Genomic DNA, 17,970 nt, shown 5'->3' with positions numbered 1-17,970 from the left:
ACCAAACTTTGGAATGGTACAGTATTCCAGACAAGTAATGTAGAGTCTTAGCTGAAAGTCGAAAAAGGATGATGCCATGTGATGCAGGAACCCCCTATGGATTTTGTCCAACCCAGGAGCCTTGCAAAATGTTTAGGAAAGAAATGGCTGATTCCAGTTTCTCCCTAGTGAATAGTTGTGATAAGTTGGAGTCATCTGAGGGGGGTTGACCAAATCTTCCTGAGTGCAGACAATACTTTCCATTCATGATCTCAGTTTGGGTTTACTGGTCAGTTGTTGGCCCAAGGTGGGCTGCCACAGCATTTGCTGACACATGTGCAGGGTGTTAGGGGTCTCCTATTCACCAGCACCAGAACTGGGGTGGTGGGTAAGGGTTCTGGCCCCCTCACTTTTTAACAAAAAACAAAAACGTGCTGTGGGAAAAACATGATCGTACTGCTAAAGATGAAGATGCACTATGAGATCGGATCAGATGCATTCCTAGATATCCACTGCAATCCTAGATACTCGCATGATCAAAATTGCATTACGTTTAAAAAAAATGGTCAGTAGTTGTCGTATTGCTTCTGTCTGCTACAGCCTGTTGAGTGTGTGTGTTAGGTTTTCTAAAAATATATAATATATTTTTGATTTTACTTTATTTTTTTATAAAACATTAGAAAAAAAATCATTTTATACGGTAGCTCTGGTACGGGGACACGTTTGCCTCCCTTCAAAGTTGTTTGTTGTTACTACTATTTATTTTGCTGATGCCTTTTTCCCAGGAGATTTACACTTTAGGGTTACAATTGTTTATATACAATGCATATTTTAACAAGGATGATTCGATTGTAATGTTACAAAACTGCAAATTACAGGTCAGCAATAATAGTGAAATATTAATAGTGGAGTATACACAGTAAAATGATAAATGCTAGTGAAGTACAATACATGACGCACAAAAATAAAATGCAGTCCCGATGCTTAGAACTAAATTTGTCTTATTATTTTGTGTTTGTTCGTACTATAATTGTACCTTAAATATTATAAACTGGCTATCTTTTGTATTCTGGTTATTTGTTACAGTTGTACTCTGCGGGATATTTAAGTAGTATTATAATTCCCCCACCGCTTTGTCCTTCCCCTCCCCCCCCCCCCCCACTTCTGCATAGGTTCTGGTGCCCTTGCTTCTATTCCTGAAGGTGACAAAGAAGGCCCTGACCATACAGCTTGAGGGTGTGAAGTCCAGACTTTCAACACATTCATGCCACCTTTCCTATCTCTTAACACTAAGAAGTTCCATTAACATACTGGCAGCTTGTTTTTCCCCTCAGGCAAAGCAGATTCTTTCTCTCTTTTTGGTAGAGATTGTCACAGAGATCGTCCTGTCAGGGGATATATACCCTATGAAAACTACGAGGAATTGACTTTCTAGCCACACTTAACAAGGTATCAGAAAAGACCTTGTAAGCCAAGTTCACATCATCAGCCACATGCCGTGACTCCCTGACTAGGAGGAATCTGTTTCTTCTCTGAAGCAGTCCCAATTGGCATGCCGAAAACTTCATCTCTTCCACGTACTTACTGCAGCCACTGTGCTCGCTAGTCCTGCCATCATGCCCACGTCATATGAACAATAGACTTCCCCAGGAATCTGTACTCTGGTGCTCTTGAATATATATACAACTGACCTGCCACCCACCTCAGCAATTAAGTTTATGGATGCTGATGACAACTGCTGGCAATAGCCAGAAGGAGCTTGGAGAAGCTGGAGTCCCCCGTCATCTGACCTTGATACCTTAGCCAAGTATTTTTCATAGTGATGGCTTAAACTAAATGCACTAAATATGGTGTCATCTTGTTTCCATCTTGCCCATTGGTTAGCTCATCGACAGCTGCAGGTCTTTCTGAACAATCAGCCGATCATTTTTTTTTTTTTAACTGTACCCCTCCGGGTGGCCAGAGTAGCTGCTTCCCCAGGCAGCCCCCGGTGGCGGTCCCTGGGTGGCCGGTGCAGACGCTGGCGGCGGCCCCCAGCAGCTGGTGCTGTGCTGTGGCTGGCCCTGCCCCCCAACAGCAACCTCCCCGGCTTCCTCTCCAGCAGTGGCCCCACTCACAGGGCTGGCTCCAGCGTTTCTGCCGCCCCAAGCAGCGGAAAAAAAAAAAAAAAGCCGCGATTGGCGGCACTTCGGCGGCAGCTCCACTAAAAATACCCATGACTAAATCCTAGCCTTACTTATGGTAAATATTCATGGGAACTACCTGTCTACAGTGGAGACTTGTACCATTTGCAGCTTGATCCAGTGCAAGCTCTAGTGATGAGAGTCCACATCTAGCCATCCTGTTTCAGGCACCGTGTCCACCACCTGCGCTCTATGGAGGCACTGCAGGGCCAGTGGAGTATTGTACCTCTCCCACAATTCCCAGGACAGCTCCCCAGAGTAAGTGCATGACATCAATAAATGTCAATTTGCACCTGGTCAGATTTTGGGTTGGTTCCAATGGATGCTTCGAATCCTTCTGTCCTGTACGTGGATCTTTCTTTTCACATGTACTGAATTTAGTCAAAAAAAATTAAATGGCAGGCTTGATTCTGATTTTGCTGCACACCCATATAAATTAGGACTAGCTCCATTGAAATCAGTGGATTACCATGGTGCTAAAAACCAAGTAAATTAGAGCAGGATCATACCCATCATGTTTATAAAGCTGGTTATGAAAATGCTTGCAAATTGAAAGAGGCTATAACATATTTATTACAGACCATAGTTAACACAAGGGAAGTGAATCCTTGTAGCTATCTATTTGACTGTTACATTGCTAATATAAATCAGTTTACTTGCACTGAGTTTAAGCTCAGACACTTGAATCATATGTGTATGATAGACAAACAACAATAGGCTTTAGCCTGAATAATTCATGCTTTTGTGAGTCACTTTTTAAGCCTTTCTGCGAAACCACAGAAGATTAGCATTTTTTGTTGCTTTCTTAATCAAAGGCTAGTGGGGGGTTTGACTTTTAACGATTCCCCACACTTTCAAGGTACATGTTGATTATTCCGACTGGGATTTTTGGCCCTTGCAAGCATTTTAGCTAGTTCTGGGGCCCGCTACCTTATACAGCTTTCAAGTAAATCGTGAATAAGTTGAAAGCTTGGAAAGCTATTTTTTAATTTCTCCTGGGCCTTTTTACTACCTAATTTTGTTTTCATCACCTGTTCTTTACTGACTAACTCAAATCAGCGCTTCTGAGAGTGTGGGACAGTTTGGCAGGGAATAAGTGGCAGCGCTGGGAATCTGAAAGCTCCCAGCCTCAAAATGGGTATTGTTAGTTAGAAATGGGCTTTGCGTTCATGGTGTTCTGTGCTCTCATGGGCTGCATCGTCAGGGCTAGATCCTCAGGGGGTGTAAACCAGCAGTGGAACTCTACAGATTTACACTAGCTGGGGGTCTGCAGGCTGTATCCAAGTATAAATCTCACTGAAGTCAATGGGAAAGTAATAGCCCAGGGCTCTGTGAAGGGGGAACAATAACCCCCAAAGTCACGTGTATTTTATTGGGCTGCAGTTCATGGAGAATAGGTCCATCAATCGCTATTAGTTAAGATGGTCAGGGGTGCAACTACATGCTCTAGGTGTCCTTAGCCTCTGATTGCCAGAAGCTGGGAGTGGATGACGAGATGGATCACTTGATAAAAAAGTCATAGCTAAAACTCCCTAAGGATCCAGATCAGGCCCCTTGCTTTTTGACTAGAAAAAAATCAGTAGCAGATAGCAGAAGTGAACTCCTGTTTACATAGTGCATAGAGCAGAAGCAAAGCGCATGTGAGTTTTTCTGTTGACAGATTAACTATGGATGGTGATGTGTATGGGACCGCTTTATTGACAGATTTGGGAAACAGAGCCAGAGACACTTATGGATGAGGTCACTTCTGTATGATGCCAATTTCCTGTCTCTGAATGGTATTTCCTCTTTCTGACATGCTATGTTATGTGTTGTCTTTCCTTCATTTTTCGTTTTCTCTTGCTTTTGTTTTTTTTTTACTCCAGATTTTCTTATAACAGAGATCTGAACACATGTAAAATATCATTTTATGATGCGATGAGTATGGTTTCCTATTACACTCAGCTTTTGAATTTGTCTCATTATATTGTCATTGTTAGGCCTTTTTTCTCTCTTGTATGATAACAATCAATTTTTAAACATCAGAATGTCAGCAATTCAAATTTCCCAAGTGCTAATTTTAATGTATCCAAATTTTTTAAAATGTCAGTGTTAAACCCAAAACTTTAAAATGTTTAACTTTCCAATAAACTGGCACATCAAACACCGTATATCTTACAGTTGAGTGTTATCCAGCCTCCTTTATTTGTATTGTTTAAGCATCATCTTCTAGAACTGCAGCTCATTCTATTGTGCGCAGTCGCCAAAAGCTAGTCTACTGTTCTCATATTGACATGCTGATGAAATGACGGCTAAGGCTTTCACACGCTGGTGCACTGTAGTCGCTGGGGAGTTTCTATATTCCTGTTCCACTATTAGGTTTCAAACCTCCCTGCTGAGTAGCTGTCCTCATGTCACATCAGGTAAGCTTAGCTGTGAATTGAGCTCACAGAGTGGAACTAATCCCAGAGTTCAGCATTAGATAGAGGAGAACAATGTGGTTGAGAACTAAGCCAGGTCTCTCTAAGAGGTAAGATTTTTGAAAACCAAAGGTACCTAACCATTTTAAGCCCCCGTACTGTGTCTATTTCCGTCTCTGTATCTGTTTAGCTAACTTTCAGATCTATGTAGTTTTGATAACTTACCATATACACCTCTACCCCAATATAACGCTGTCCTCGGGGGCCAAAAAATCTTACCGCGTTATAGGTGAAACCGTGTTATATCGAACTTGCTTTCATCCGCCGGAGCGTGCAGCCCCACCCCCCCGAGCGCTGCTTTACCGCGTTATATCCGAATTCGTGTTATATCGGGTCTCGTTATATCGGGGTAGAGGTGTATATTGATACATTGGTGCCAACTGAGCACTTCTAAAGCTGGGGTCACCAGCACATGTATAACAGTGACAGCAGTAAATCCACCCAAAGTGAGAAAAAAGGCATTACCATTAACATATGGGCAAATTTGAGGAGGAATCTGGACTTTCGGTCCCCCGGGCATTGATACTTTATTCTTTGAGGGCCAGATTCTTTTCTGAGCTGAATATTTGTGACCACCTCTATGCATCAGAGAGCAAATTATTTGCCCTTAGTGATTTTTGTTGCTCATGTAGAAGCAGGGCCAGAATTTTTCTGAGTGGTACCTTTGTGGTCAGGTAGGTTAGTTGCCTAGTAAGGTGTATAACTTTAAGAAGTCCCAAATGCTTGAAGACTTGTGTTTTTCCCCTGTTTCACTGGATGAAGTGTGACTAGCATGAAATCTTGCGTGCACAGCTCATGTCAGAATTCCATACTTTGTAAGAAATAAGTGGCATTAATATTCATTTTCATTATTTTTTTTCCCTATGGGAATTATATTTTTCTTTACTGAGATTTGTAAGACAACGAAAGGCTCCATTTAGAACACTCTAGGCACCTCTGACAGTTGCTTAAAAATGTAAGTCAAAAAAAGAAAAATAAACTAAATTCCCCAGTTCCCCATCCATCACCCCCAACATTATTTGCCTGAAAAGATGTGCGTTGTAGCATGTCCTGAAGGTCAGCAAAGCCAGGCTATTTCCACCCAGTTGAAGTCCAACATTCCAAAGGAAAGGGGTCTTCCCAGAGAATGCTTTTCTGTGGTCCATCTTTAGCACTTCTGCTGATCTCAGTTGTGGCACTTGGCATGGGGAGAGGTGGTTTCCTCAGTAGGAAGGTCCTAACCATTTAGAGCTTTATGAACTCCATCCAGAAACCCACAGGCAGCCGGTGCAGATCACAGAGTTGGTTGGCTATGCTTGTGGCAAGATATGCCACTTACCAAGCAGGCATTCTTCACTAGTTACAGTTTTCAGATAAGAACATAAGAACGGCCATATTGGGTCAGACCAAAGGTCCATCTAGCCCAGTCCTGTCTTCTCACAGTGGCCAATGCCAGGTGCTTCAGAAGGAATGAACAGAACAGGTAGTCGTCAAGTGATCCATCTCCTGTCGCCCATTCCCAGCTTCTGGCAAATAGGTTAACAAACCCAGAGTTTACTAACTTGAGTTCTGCTAACCCTGGGCTTACACTGCAGTATAGACATACCCAAGTAGAACTTATTACATTAAGCTTGTTTGAGAAAATATATGCTTCTATTATATTGTAGAAACCAACATTGGGTGGTTAATTCATCTCCTATAAGATCACGTATTTATTCTGCATAAGCTGCTGGTACTGAAGCAAGGGCCAAAATTTGGCCTGATTTATAGGCCTTAAATTCAAAGCTACCAACTTAAAAATCTTGTTAGGATTGTGATTTTCCCTTTTTCCTCTCCCTCTCTGTCAAACCAATTATTATATGTTTGACATACAACTATCTTTAGCATCCAACAATACTTTACATTTCATAAAAGGGAGGATCCATGAAGTGTAGGAAAATTGGTGAAAGTACACTACTGGCGTGGATTGAAGTATGAAACCATTGGGGAATAACAAGACAAAGGAAGCTGTCAAGGTAAAGTTTCATGACGAGGATAAGTAAAGAGGCTGCCAAGACAAGCAGTGGTAAGGTGATCCAAAGGTTAAAGGAAAGGCAAAGGCCAAATAGAAAGTTCTGGCTGAGAAGAATTTAGGAATTTCCTTCAAATGACTACAGAGGAAACATTCTTTGCATCTGTCTATTTGTAAGATTCTCTTCCACGCTCTGTTCCTGATGGACACTGAGCCACTTCTGCTTATCGGTTTCCTTTAGGCATTCCTTTTCTGAGCCTACTTACTTCTCTGAAGTCTGTTGAGTTGTGCAGTAAGACTTCTGGGTTAAAATAAAACTCTTCACATTTTATTCTTTGCCTGCAACACCATGGGCTTAATTCTGGTCTCACTTAAACCTTTCTGGGCGGAAGGATGGTTTTGTGCTTGCCACTGGTCTTGGCCTCTGGGTTCAGGTCCCAGCTCTGTCACAGCCAGGCTCTGTGTAACCTTGGCCCAGTCATTTAACCTCTCTTTGCTCAGTTGGTCCATTAAATGGGGATCATAATCTATCCTTTCTCCCACCTCTTGTCTGTTTATAGATTTCAAGGCCAGAAGGGACCACTGTGATCATCTATCCTGACCTCCTATATAACACAGGTCACAGAACCTTCCCAATATGATTCCTATAGCAGATCTTTTAGAAAAACAGTCAATCTTGATTTAAAAATTGTCAGGGATGGAGAAGCCACCATGAGCCCTGGTATGTTGAAATTTACTGTTAAAAATGTACACCTTATTTCCAGACTGTTAAAAATGTACACCTTATTTCCAATCTGAAGTTGTCTAGTTTCAGCTTCCAGCCATTGAATCATGTTAGACCTCTTCCTGCTAGATTGAAGAGTCCATTATTAAATATTTGTTCCCCATGTAAGTTAAGGGGTGACTGTAATTATGTCACCCCTTAATCGTCTTTCTGTTACTCTAAATAGATTGAGCTCTTTGATAGTCTGTCACTCTAAGGCATATTTTATAATCTTGTAATAATTTTTGTGGCTGTTCTCTGAACCCTCTCCAATTTATCAACATCCTTGAATTGTGGATACCAGAACTGGACACAGGATTCCAGTAGTGGTCAGACTAGAGGTTTAGATTGTAAACTCAATGGACTTCTTAAGCTTCTGACTGCCACACTGATGACAGGAGATGGATCACTCAATAATTGCCTTGCTCTGTTCATTCTCTCTGAAGTGTCTGGCATTGGCTACTGTCAGAAGACAGGATACTGGGCTAGATGGACCATTGATCTGACCTGATATGGCCATTCTTATGTTGTGTTCTCTTAATATGCATCCAGTGCCTAGCACAGTGGTACACTCAACTCAGTTGGGGTTTTAGGTGCTGTTGGAATAAAAATAATAAATACTACTACTAACAGTTTTCACCACTATAATGTCATTGGCTTCAGTGGAGTTTACCTGGTGCAAGTGAGAGAAGAATCAGTCCAGTGTCAGGAAACCATTTTGGACACCTACGATGGTGCACGCAACAGTGATAAAGCATATAAATATTGATTTTTCTTTGATTTAGAACGAGATGTTGCCACAGCTTATGTTGCTAACAATATTGAGCTGTAAATTTAACCACTTTGAAACAATTCACAATGATATAAAATGTCTGTTCAGCAACAGAGTTCATTAACTTTGGCCACAATGTTCAACTTGTGCCGTCTGGTCTACATTCCTCCCCAATCCCATAGGGGTAAGCCAGGGGTGAACTTGGCCCAAAGCTCTGACGCAAAGAGTGCTAGGTAATGTACTAAATTAATGCACTTGCTTTTCACTTCAGAAGAACTGGATTTGGATCCTAGGTTAAGTCACAAGTTTGGAGGTAACATCTGAGTCCCCACAAAGTCACATTAAAAACAAATTCACAGCACAACGTTTCAGAGAGGCCAGGGCTAGAATAAGAGAGTTTGTTGGTCGACATGACTGTGGATGGCAGAGCTATTCTATTCTGTCTTTTATATATTAAATTAAATTATGGAGATGTACCTATCTCATAGAACTGGAAGGGACCCTGAAAGGTCATTGAGTCCAGCCCCCTGCCTTCACTAGCAGGACCAAGTACTGATTTTGCCCTAGATCCCTAAGTGGCCCCCTCAAGTATTGAACTCACAACCCTGGGTTTAGCAGGCCAATGCTCAAAACACTGAGCTATCCCTTTCCCCTATAGGTGCATTGTGGTGCATTGTGTCATGATTAACATGTGTCACAGGAGGCTTTTCTTTCTTTTTTTTCACCCTCTCCCCAGGGAGAAAATAGTGTGTGCAGTGAAGTGTTTTGTTTAGGTAGTGTCTGGCTTTTTTTTTTTAAATGAACACACTGCTCTTTGATTAGAGAAGCCAGGTAGAAGAAGTGGGCCTTGCACTTGGAGCAGAAGGTGGTGACATTTGTGATGGTCCGTAGTTCCTGGGGACATCACTCCAGGTCTGTGGTGATGTAGACATTTGCACAGCCTCTGCTTGCATTGTATCTGGCTCAGGCCCATGCCATTTGCCTTTCAATCGGAGCAGCCAAAAAAGAAACAAGGAAGCCCGAATCAGCTCTTTAGGGCAGGACTGGTTTTCATTGTTTGCCTACAGGGCCTACCACAATGGGGCCCCAATCTTTGAGTGGAGCCTCTAGCACTACCGTAATTTTAAATACAATAAATAAATACTAAGAATCAAGTAACCCCACTGTATTACCAACCCCCCCCCCCAAACAAAACAGCAACAGCGACAAAGAGCATCAATTAAGGGAAACGAACTTCCTGAGTTCAGCATCTGACCTCTTAGCACCAAAGTGCCACTTTAAAAATTTATAAATGTGGTCCCTTGAGATCCGTCCTGAAAGGTGGATTGACGAGCTACAGCTTCACATTTCCCCACACTTGTCAGATCAGTCTTCTTGGGTCATTGGCTGTGCGCTCACACAGCAGATCTTGCCAATTTCCTTTCTTTAGTCAATATCAATTGAGGGATTTTGCAAGCCTTTTCCACTGTGTGCAACCCCCAGGAAGTAAACTGGCAGCACTCAGCACACGAGGCAGCTACTTTCAAACTGTTGACCTCTCTTTTGTTTCTTACACTGCTCAGAGAGGAGAACAAAGACAGCAGGGAAACTCATATGGTTGCCACAACAACATAGCAATGTGAATTCGGATTGAGCATTGCCTGCAGTACAGGAGTCCGAGGAGACTCACAAAAACTAACACACACACATTATCCTGGAACAGTGGGGCCCCACTCCTGATCAAGGTCTCTGGGTTCCACAGTAATAAAATAATAAACATCATAGTCTAGTGAATTCCCTCATGTTCTCACTGTTATTGGCAGTTCGTTTAAAGTTCACTTTTCTTTTTTTACAGAGAATAAAAAGAATAATTAAACAACCCCAAATTCTTGACTTGAATTTATTTTTCACTGGAGGGGTGTTACAACAGAGTAATGTAACTCTCGCTCTGTGTATATCTGTCTATTGAGATCTGCTTATATCTATTTTGCTCTGTAGCTATATCTGTGGTGCCCTATGGGGGTTTGGGAAAGATTGAGCCTGACCCTGCATGAGTGTGCAAAGGGGACAGAAAGCCAGGAAGCCCTTTTCAGTCCCACACAGGGTCTGTCTACACTGCGATAAAAAACCCTGCAGCACTGAGTCTCTCAGCCTGGGTCAGCTGACTTGGGCACTGGGGCTATAAAATTGCAGTGTAGATGTTCAGGCCGGGCTGTAGGCCAGGCTCTAAGACCCTCTCCCCTCACAGTGTAGACCAGGGGTTGGCAACCTTTCAGAAGTGGTGTGCCGAGTCTTCATTTATTCACTCTAATTTAAGATTTCGCGTGCCAGTAATACATTTTAACGTTTTTAGAAGGTCTCTTTCTATAAGTCTATAATATATAACTAAACTATTGTTGTATGTAAAGTAAATAAGGTTTTTAAAATGTTTAAGAAGCTTCATTTAAAATTAAATTAAAATGCAGAGCCCCCCGGACCAGTGGCCAGGACCCTGGCAGTGTGAGTGCCACTGAAAATCAGCTCACGTGCCACCTTCGGCATGCGTGCCATAGGTTGCCTACCCCTGGTGTAGACATATCCAGACCAGGAACAATTACATTCCCAGCTTTTAGCGTCTTCAACAAAGTTGGGGATGAGCAAGGCAAGGCAAAACTGCCGGGTTGCCGAGGGAAGAGCACCTACTTTAAGAGTGCACCATGGAGCCTCAGCAGGGATGGGGCTTTCCAGGCACAGTGCCCTGGAGCTCAGACAGGGATGGGACACCTCCACATGATCTTAAAGGCCCAGTAGAGCACTCTACATGGGCCTGAACATGCAACCCTTACTAATGTGAGTAGTCCCATTGACTGCAAAAGGGGAAAGAGCTGCAGGATGGAGCACCGTCAAATACACAGATATGATGTTTATTTATACTATGTCGTCAATAGACTTCTTTTGCTGGTACCGTGTGCTAGCACAATGGGGTTCCTAGGCACTATCACAATACAAACAATTAATAAAATGTGCCTGTAATTTCTTGAAAATTCCCTCTATTTTTTAGATGAGATGGGAATATTGAAGAGAATATTAAAATGCCAACATTTTAAGCTGCTGAACTAGCGGGATTATATTAACTAGCTAATTTGGATGGCGTATCAGTGCTTCTCCTTGCAAGAAGGTTGTTTTTCTGTTTCTAAACTGTGACACGATCCTTTGGCTTTGCCACCTTAATCTGTGTCATGCCAATTAGGAAGAAGTGGTATTATCGGATCCAAAACACTAATTAGTACAAGATTGTTTTAAAGGAGTGTTTTCGCTATTGGGAAAGTATACTGAAGGATTGCTAAATTGCTAGAGTGTTGACACTCTAGCAAGTAGCCTTATACAAAGAATTCAATAGCGTGGCACATCCCTTGATTGATAGGAAGTAGTGGATGGATCCCTCCCCATCTCTGCTGGAGATGTGAACTTGACCCATCATGGATAAACACTAAGCACAAGTCCTGCTAGAAGTTCAGCTTTGATATCTTTGTTAATATTCTAATAATAAGTACAGTAAGAAGTAAATACAGCATCAGACCAGGTGTCATTGGTTTATATCCATTTTATCCGACGATTTTTTGCTTGGAAAACCCTTCTCTCTGCTATGCACAAAGCATGCATGTTGTCACAGAAGTGCTAAATCCCACAGCTTATTACCATAAAATGTATGAGCTTAGAGGATATGAAAGTGTTCCATCCAAGAGGATATGAAAGTGTTCTACCCAAAGAGAGTTCAAGGCCTTTTGTATAAAGAACACAGTTTCAGGCTCTGAGATAATGCCATGTGTTAGAGTTTTGAAAAGAAGGCATTTGTGAGAGTGGCTTTCTTAAACTACTAATTTACCATCCAGATGTCTTTAGGAAGACGGCAGTTATAGGGGAGAAACAAAGACTTTTTGTCTATACAATTTGGGTTCCTTCTTTTTTGGGGAAAATCATGCTAATGAAATTAACAGTGAGAAAATATGATCCAATCAAATTTGAGAAAGTTATGTTATCGAGATTCCAGGACATGGAGTCTTCTTTTTGAAGAGTATTCTGAAAGAGTATTTGCACATAATCTCCAGGATCTCAACAATTTGCTTTGATTTTTGTTGCAGTAGAGATTTCAGAGAGAAATAACATCAAATTCTCCTTAGTACATATACCTAACCTAAACCTTACTTTAAAAATTGGTAACCAACTTTTATACATGCTCACGGGGCCTGATGCTGCTATCATTTAAGTCAATGGCAAAACTTCCATAGATTACAGTTAGAAATGGATTGGACCTACCATGCAGAATAGAAAATAAAAATTACCAGATCCAAAAATAAATAAACAAATAAATTGAAGTACTAACATACAGACAGTAAAATACTCTGAGTGAATTCATGGCATACAAACTATGCAGTTGAATTTGCACTTTGCATATATTTATGTGTAATGAAACATTACTCTGACATCATCTTATTTAGCAAACTCAATACCAGGTAGTACACAGCTGTTTTAATGAATACTGACACATTGCTTTCTAGTATATATAAAAAGCACACGCCGGGGAGCTTTTAAAAACACAACACATTGTGCATTAGCCTGTCAAGATTTTCATGTCAACATTACCTTCCTATTTTATAAAATTCAGCAAGTAGGTTGGTAAAACCAAATTATTTCAGCTTTTGCTTTTTGTTTAGCATGGATTCAAAAATAACTTGTAAAACGAATGTCTTTAATTTACAACGTTTTCTGAGAGGTGAAAAATAAACCCACTGCATTTAGCCAGAGATTTTATGCAAGTCAAAAATGTGAAGGTTTGTCTTTCTGTTCCGGCCCCAGGGACTGTCTTTTTCCTATTCAAGACTCCTAAAAACACAAGGTGAAGAGAAAGCAAGCAAGAAAAACATACTGTAAAAAGGCACTGAGCAATCCAAACTTAATGAAAAAAATTTTTTTTTTCAATATCTGACCAATGCCAATTAGATTGTTGTAATTTTACAGTCTGCTTGAAGGGGCAGCAGGTAGCTGTGCTGCCAGGAGTATCTCTGGAGTGTAACCAATTCCTCCCTGTTACAGGAGTGCTCTAGCTGAAGAAATGTAAATAGTTGATAGATAAAAGTGCCAGTAGATGGCACTCAAGAATACGTAGCACAGTTCCTGGGTTTTGTATGACCAACCAATAAGACTTGTTATGCACCACACATGGCTTTCTCTGGCTGCTCTTTACATCAGGTCATGTGTGCTTGTGTGTGCGCACATACACGTGCAGAATTACTTCACCCCTTCATATGGAGCAGTTTAATGCCCACTGTGTCCCCACTCAGTGAATGGGGAGAGGATGGAGGGGTGGAACCAGAGGTCCTCCCATTCCCTCTCTCTCTCCGTCCCCTCCCATCCTGGCCACTTGCGCACAATGGCAGGACTGGTTTCCCTCCAAGAGGTGGAATCCCAATCTGAGCTGGGCTGAGCAGAAGACTGTGTGTATGTGTTTAGGGGGCTTACTCCCCTGGGTGCTGACTACGTGCTATGGCAGTCTACCCCTTAATGAGATAATGGAGTTGTGTGAGTTCACATCAGTACCTAATGGAAATTTACCAGTGAAAAAGCTTTGGTTCATTTAGACCCAGTGAATGTCCTGCTGTGGCCAATGGTGCTATTGGAGTCTGAGGCTTAGATTCAGCAAGGCACTTAACCATGTGCTTTGCTGTAATCACATACTGCTTTATGTCCCAGGAACTTAAAGGGCTGGACTTCTTAAGCACATGATTCAATACGTTGCTGAACCAGATCCATAGACCAGCTACAAAGCCCATCATAGTCCAAATGGGAGTCTCTCCTTCAATAGTGCCACTGGGAATAGCTCCTGAAAAACAGCTTTCACTGGGGCTACATGAACCAAAGCTTTTCTCCTTATGTGTCTCTGTGTAGAACAAGTATTTCAGGCAGTCCTTAAATCACAGAGTGCCCTGTGATTATGCATTGTAGGATTCTCACTTACATATAGCGTTATCAGTGTGTTTATAAATATATTATTACACTCTAGGAGGGTGTAGGGTCAAATGTATAAATGTATACTTTGTTCTAAAAGCCTTGCTCCCAAATACACTGCTGCCACAGATTAAAATCATCTGATCCAAAACAGTCTGTCAGATTTTTGGTAGCTGTTGAGACTTGTTGGAAACAGTAGGGCCTGTCATTCTCAGATTAAGGAGGGATTTGCAGTGTGATTTTGGATGGCCTTAAAACAAAGGTTACATGCTTTGAGGGGAGGAGAGTTTGGTGTGTGTGTTTTTCCAAAACAACAGATGGGTTCAATAAAGTTACCCCTGCAGCTAGGAGGTGGCACTTCTTGAAATTAGCAGAGTCATATCTCATCAGGGTTCTTGTTTCCACCAGCCTGTCTCAGCAAGGCCCAATCCACTGTACAGTATGGGGTGATCAAGAAAGGCACTCCAATATCTGCCCCATTAATTGCCCCCTGCCAGTCTTTGCTCTATTCTAATGTAATGCCCACTGTGCTCAGTATGATAAGATTAATCTACTTTCAAGGGCAACTTCCCCTAATAATCTTCTATCCCCCCCCCCCCCAGTTTAAACTACAATGAGTAGTGTCTTTTAAAAGATTCCTCCAGCAAAATGTGTTATTTCTTGGAATCATTAAATATAAAACACTCTAATTAAATCAATGTATCAATGTATTAAATTATTGTAGTGCAACTAAATTAATGTGTCTGCTTGTGATAGTACTGCAGTCAATGACACAGTATGCCTTATGTATAAAAGACAATTTCAAAGGGATTATTTTCCAAGGTTAGATTGTTCAAAGTGAATGCCAGGGTTTTTTCCAGTTAAAATATTAGGTTTGTTTCAGAATGCAACAGTATTAATACTGCAACTTCTTATCTTTCATATACAAGTTGGACTTTACTTATTCAAATCACTTTACATACATTAACTAATTAGTCATTACAACACCTTTGGTATTATTATTTTATTTTTATTATTAGAATTGGTCAAAATTGTTTGAACAAAATTTTCTTTGGTCAAAAAATGGCCTTTTTAAGTGAATTTTTTAATGAAAAAATTAACTTTTTCAAAATTTTCCATTTTTTAAGCGAAACCCTAAAACAAAAAAACATGTTTTCTCGCTTTTCATTTTTGGGTTTTCCATCCAACATTTCACCCCTTCACCTGTTTTTTTTCCAGTGGTAAACTGCCAAAATGAGAGGAAAGAGGGGGGAAAATGAACCCCCCAAATTTTCTAAATTAAATATTTTCAAATAAATGAAAAATTGTTCCTATTCTAAACCTGTTGAGTGGAAATTATTTTGAATTGTACACCGTTTGTTAATGAGCTGGAATTATTATTTTCATGTTACACACAGGGAAACTGAGGCAGTGAAGTGACTTGGCTGAATGTTACACAGCAGCTGCCAGGTGCCATGAGTGTTAAGTGCCCCTTACCTCCCTTTGAAGTCATTGGAACTAAGGGAAGGTTTCTCAGAGTTCTCCGGCGCTGAGCCACAAATCCGTAGTAGAGCTAGGATTAGAAATCAGGCTGTCTCTGATCCTAGATCTGGTCCTTAGTGGAGGGAGGATTCTGACCATCAAGAAGCATTTGGCCTCTAATTCACAGATGCACAGGGAAGAGGTCATTTAGATTTGTAACTCCCTCTCCTCCTTAGAGTACATCTAGACTGCAATCACTGGGTGTGGTTGCAGTTTGAGCCAACATACCCAAACTGGTTTTAATCTCACTAGCTCAGGTCACAGAACTGTGAAGCTGTGGCAGCATGAGTGTCATCATGAGATAGCTTCATAACTACCCAGGGTTCTGGGTGGGTTAGTACAGCTGATGCTCGCTGTGCCGTAGTGTCACTGTTCTATGACCCTAGCTATGACACTCGTCGCCCTAACTACACTGACATAAGTGCTACACCTCTCGTGGAGATGGAATTATGATGTCAGTGTAGCGGGCCACTTACTTCGGTGGAAGCAGCATTCTAGTGAAGACACTGACATAATTAGGTTGACATAAACTGCCTTACGGCAACCTAACTCTGTAGTGTAGGTTGTGTAGACTAAGCCTTAGTGAAGCTGATTTTCCTCCCAAGATTTACACCTTCTCTCCTGTCTTCCCTTTTTCACCACAGTGTCCAATGCAGCTCTGACTCTGATTTGAACTGGAGAGGTTCCATTATTTTATTAAGTTGGAAAACCTTTCACGAGCTAAGTGCAGCTTAAAAAAACCTGGAATCTGGAGTCTGTGTGATGCTGCCATCAACAGCCTCTGTTTCTTGTGTTCCTGCATTGATGCAATCTGCCAGCTATGGAAATCAGAGACACAGAGCTGGAGTCCCTGCTGAATCCCCACACGACCCAGGGGATCAGTTACTATGGGGCTGCTAGGCCTTTACGTCACCGTCAGAATAATTAATAGGAGCAGCATCTCCAGGAGCAACATCATTCCGAATGGCTCTAGCCAACTATTCAGCAATATAATCATGTCCTCCGAATACCTGACTGACCGGCATAATGTCCCTCTAAGTAGAAAAAAGATAGGACTTGGTTGCAAATAATATCAGCCCCAATTTTTACTGAGGCTGCTAGATACAGACAGAACCTGGCAGTTCCCTCTGGCTCTCTAGATCCCAGATTACTTAAACATAGCAGTCCTTATTGTTTGTTCCCCGCTGGCCCTTCGTGCTGGTTTTGTGTCTTGAAGGGGCCAATCAAAGGATGGAAACAGCTCTCAGGACATACGTACCCCATTGCTGTGGCTCTGAGAAGAGCCATGAAAATGATAAAAGGACTGGAAAACATGAAGTGAGGGACATAAGGATCTCAATCTGTTTATTTTAACAAAGAGAAGGTTAAGGGGTGATTGATCACAGTCTGTAAGTGCCCATATGGCAAACTTGATAATAGAGTGTTCTTTGATCTAAGAGATAAGTTTCAATGGCTGGAAGTTGAAGCTAGGCAAATTCAAACTGGAAAGAAGATGTGAATTTTTAACAATGAGGGTAATTTACTGCTGGACCAACTTCTCAAGCATCATGGTGGATTCTCCATCACTGGGAATGTTTAAATCAAAACTGGGTGTTGCTCTAAAAGCTGTGCTTTAGTTTCAGGGAAGTCGTATGGCTTGTGTTGTATAGGAGGTCAGACTAGATGATCCCAATGGTCCCTTCTGCCTTTATAATCTGTTGGTAAGGGGGCTCACCCCCCAGGTGATGGAACAACTCCACGTGAACCCTCTTGGTGTAGGAAGGGAGAGGAAGGGGCATTGTCAGAGCACGTGGACTCTAGCTATTCTCAGCAGTCCACACATGCTAGAATACTGTAGGTTGCCTGAGAATATAGGAAGCACAAAGGTGGCTTTAAGTCCCTTTGCCAACACCTTTCTGCTCCAATCCTTCTTAAAGTGCAAGCACAGAGACACAGGGCCAATCTACTGTTGCCACACAGAGGTTTTGATTCTAGGTTGCTCTAATCCTGCAGAGGGGGCTAGTGGAAAAGATGGCTTTAAGCCACAGTGCCCTGCCAATATTCTCCTCCATTTTGTTTCCCTGGTAACTGGGACAAGGAAGGACTCTTCAAGCATTTCCCTTTACAGTTTCACTTTGTGTGGTTGAGACAAAGTCTTGAAATCTACCAGATGTTCTAACAATGAACGTTTCCTATACATTCAAATAGTAGATGGACTGGGTACAGAACCATTGAGAACATACCGAGCACTTAGAATTGTGTTTTTCACATCAGCAAAGATTTTCCTCCTCTTAATCATCTGTAGGGCATAATGTGGAGAGATTCCAGTACAATTCTCTTTAATTTCTAACTCATCCTTG

The sequence above is a fragment of the Emys orbicularis genome, chromosome 7, assembly GCF_028017835.1.
Source record: "Emys orbicularis isolate rEmyOrb1 chromosome 7, rEmyOrb1.hap1, whole genome shotgun sequence".
NCBI classification, from domain to species: domain Eukaryota; kingdom Metazoa; phylum Chordata; order Testudines; family Emydidae; genus Emys; species Emys orbicularis.
This window is presented reverse-complemented; position numbering follows the sequence as displayed.